Source organism: Myotis brandtii, unplaced genomic scaffold, assembly GCF_000412655.1.
Source record: "Myotis brandtii unplaced genomic scaffold, ASM41265v1 scaffold240, whole genome shotgun sequence".
Classification (NCBI taxonomy): Eukaryota; Metazoa; Chordata; class Mammalia; order Chiroptera; family Vespertilionidae; genus Myotis; species Myotis brandtii.
Window position 1 is genome coordinate 4,383,217 of NW_005359064.1, and position 4,063 is coordinate 4,387,279.

The 4,063-nt window shown below is 40.1% G+C and overlaps 1 pseudogene; it reads left to right on the forward strand.

The window, feature by feature from the left end:
- Positions 1-3,198: 3,198 nt before the first annotated feature.
- Positions 3,199-3,694, forward strand: LOC102245120 (annotated as a pseudogene).
- The last annotated feature ends 369 nt before the right edge of the window (positions 3,695-4,063 follow it).

The window sequence follows — 4,063 nt, forward strand, 5'->3', positions numbered from 1 at the left end:
CAGAAATCCCAGAGCCCCTAGGTGAGCCTGTGTGTAACAGCATGCTGCAAACCTCAAAGTCTAGAATTGGTTTTTTAAGAAAAACGTGAGGGCATTAAACCTACAGTATTTTTTTTACCTTTCTTTGACATTAATCAGAAAAAAAGTTATATTTTCCCATTCCTATCAGCTTAGAGATCTGCTAGTTATCCAGAATTACTATAATATTCTACCAAGGAGCTATAAAAAATTATTGGCATTGAGGAATGGTGGTGGTAGCTGTTGGCAAATGTATCTCTGTACTCCCTTTAACTATTTATCAGTTATCTATCTATCTATCATCTATCTATCTATCTATCTATCTATCTATCTATCTATCTATGTTTGTATCTTTCGTTCTCTCAATGACTTGCTTTGTTAGTATTCTCTGTGTGTTCCTTTGGGCTTTTAGGGGGTATGAGAAAAGCTAAAATGTGTGCAAAAGAGAAGTAATTAGCCTATAATTTGAGGTGGTAAATACATTTTGTTTTTTGCCCTGGCCGAGTAGCTCAGTTGGTTAGAGCTTTGTCCTGATACACCACAGTTATGGGTTTGATCCCTGGTCAGGGCACATACAAGAGTCAACCAATGGATTATGAATAGGTGAGCTGTTGGCAAATGTATTTCTGTACTCCCTTTAACTATTTATCAGTTATCTCTCTTTCTCTCTATCTATCTTTGTTTGTATCTTTCGTTCTCTCAATGACTTGCTTTGTTAGTATTCTCTGTGTGTTCCTTTGGGCTTTTAGGGGGTATGAGAAAAGCTGAAATGTGTGCAAAAGAGAAGTAATTAGCCTGTAATTTGAGGTGGTAAATACATTTTGTTTTTTGCCTTGGCCGAGTAGCTCAGTTGGTTAGAGCTTTGTCCTGATACACCACAGTTATGGGTTTGATCCCTGGTCAGGGCACATACAAGAGTCAACCAATGGATTATGAATAGGTGGAACAACAAATCTCTCTATCTCTATCTCTATCTCTATCTCTATCTCTATCTCTATCTCTATCTCTATCTCTCTCCCAGAATTGATAAATAAAATAAAAACATTTTGTTTTGCCCTTGGGCCACTTGGAACAGAAACCATACTCAGTGATTGACTTGCTTTCCCACAGTTTTGTGCTTCAGCCGTCCCCAGGGAGGCAGTGTGCATGGGGAAGGTGTGTGCGCTCACATCCTGTGGTCAGGGCTCCCACACCTCTGAGCTTCAGGTTCTCATCTGTGGAATGTGGAGAACCCATGAACTCAACTTTCAGCCTTGTGATGCGGCTTGAATGTAGTCCAGATAAGGACAATCTTTGGAATAAGTTTTCATAATTATTAACTTACTATGATTATTATTTAGGCCATGGCTAAAAAAATGAACAGCTATTTATTGTAGGTGAGAGAAAATGATACAAACACTGGTCAAATGGACTGCAAGAGATTGTGTAACTGGGATATGCAATGTGGGTGGACGAGCCTGGGAATCCCAAGTAGCTTAGACCTCCAGAAAATTGCCCTGGGCTGCTAACACCTAAGGGTTATGCCTCCTCCTTGTGGCTATTTTAAGCTTTTCTCATTTCCCAATTCATCCTAAAATAAACAGAGAAGGACTCAACCTGATAAAATCTAGGCTACATTGTGTTACTAATCTTCTATGCTTCCTCCTTGTGGTTATTTTAAGGAGGAAGCTTTTCTCATTTCCTAATTCATCCTAAAATAAACAGAGAAGGACTCTACCTGATAAAATCTAGGCTACATTGTGTTACTAATCTTGGGTTTAGCCAAATGAACAGACTATAAGCAAATCATGATTCAACTTCAAACTATTTAGAAAACACTCTGTTTTTAAGTCAGACAGCCAGTTGGTAAGGGCGTTGTTAGGGAGATAGAAGCATTGAATGGTGTTTGGAGATGATTTTTTAATTTCACAGAGGAGGGAGAGTTAAAGCAAAGCGAACTGTCAAGTGAGGATTCAGGGGCCTTTGTAACAAGACAGTATTTATCTGTAAGGCATGAGAAGGGGACAAGGGGTCTAAGCACTAAGACAACATTTTATTACAAATGAAACTTTTGATATGAATTTATTTTTCTTTTGCTATTAATACATGTTTTTAAAAACATTTAACTTCAGAGAAGAAAATGGAAATTGATATATTAATATGAAACTACTAATAGTTATCATTAGTTTGTGGTATCATGAAATCATTGGTTTCTGTGGTTGGCCTGAATTCTCAAAAAATTAGCATGTAAGTTTTAAGTTAGGGATACTATGTTAACATTAAAAAAAAAGAATCAAACCTGTAAAGAATTGTTGTGAGTTTATTTGAGCCAAACTTTCGACAGTTGCCAGGAAGCAGGACCTCAACGTATTGGAATAATGCTCCGGAGAATGGCAATTTTGTACCTTTTTTATACATTATAATCAAAGGAGGAGACGTAAGTGGGTTACATGAACTCCATTGGTGATAGGTTAGGGAGGCGGAGGAAGAAAAGCGGGTTGCGGGGAACCTCTGAGCTTGGATAAAAAGTAAAATGATAGACATACTGCCAAAACATACTTCTTTTACTTAGGTGGGTGCAGGATAGTAAACAGTCAGCAACTAACTCAATAACAATGAGGGGATTTGTGGTCTCCACAGAGCGGTGCCTGTGCTTTGAGGGGTCCTGGAAAAGGAAGTTATTCCTAATTTGCCTGAAAGCTGTCACAGTGAAGGGAAACATCTACAATGGATGAAAAAGCAATGGCTTTCGTGGAAATAATGTGTGGGCAATAACTGTTGGGATAAACCAATAAGAAAGAATGAAAAGTGGGGGCAATAACCAAAGTCCTGGTTCAAAATAATGTTACAAAGCATATAAGTAACATTTTTTTTTTGAAATATGGATTACTAGGGAACCTGGGAAGTGTGTTATTTAATAAATATAGGTATTTGAAAGTTGTGATTTTTAGAGTCACGATCTGGATTCCACAAGTCATTCATCAAAGCAAATGTTCCTGTGGCCCTTCAGTATCTTTTATTCGGTTTTTAGGAAAACTTGGTAAAGACCTTGAGTGGAGCACACCTTTAATAAATAGACTCATTATTGGTGTTATTGACTTAGTGTACAAATCATCAAAAGAAAACAAATCCTGTCTCAGAGAACTTTAAAAGCAGATCTCTCAAAACAATATTGCAGCCCCTCTCTTCCTCGGCGCTGCCTGCGGAGGTGGCAGCCACCTCCTACTCGGCATCATGGCTGCCCTCAGACCCCTCGTGAAACCCAAGATGGTCAAAAAGAGGACCGAGAAGTTCATCCGGCACCAGTCAGACCGATATGTCAAAATTAAGCGGAACTGGCAGTAACCCAGAGGCATTGACAATAGGGTGCGTAGAAGAGTCAAGGGCCAGACCTTGATGCCCAACATTGGTTATGGGAGCAACAAGAAGACAAAGCACATGCTGCCCAGTGGCTTTCGGAAGTTCCTGGTCCATAACGTCAAGGAGCTTGAAGTGCTGCTGATGAGCAATAAATCTCACTGTGCTGAGACGGCTCGCAACGTCTCCTCAAAGAACCACAAAGCCACTGTGGAAAGAGCAGCCCAGCTGGCCATCAGAGTCACCAATCCCAATGCCAGGCTGCACAGCGAAGAAAATGAGTAGACAGGTTGTGTACACATTGTATTTGTGTTACTAAAATCATAAAATTCTGCCATCTTGGGAAAAAACAAAAAACAATATTGCAGCAAGGTACATACTTGTAAGCCACGCCTGAAAACAGGCGGGGGTATAGCAGGTCTTGTCCCTGGTTTTTGTCGCATTAGGTGCCATTAGAACTGACTTGGGAAACACGGGGCCAAAGAACTCAGATGGGGAGAGTGCAGTGCCAAAAAGTGTGTGTTTGCTATTCCTTGGCATCGTCACGGTTGCCAACCTCTCTCACTTGCTGTCTCAGGAGTCACGGGGTTCTGTCAGGAATCGGGGCTGTTAGCCACTGTGAGAACACCTCAAGGGTTGGAAGCTCAAAACTGGGCAATTTTTTTTGAGTCCCAAAAATACCTTTTTAATGAAAAGAAAACTTCATCAA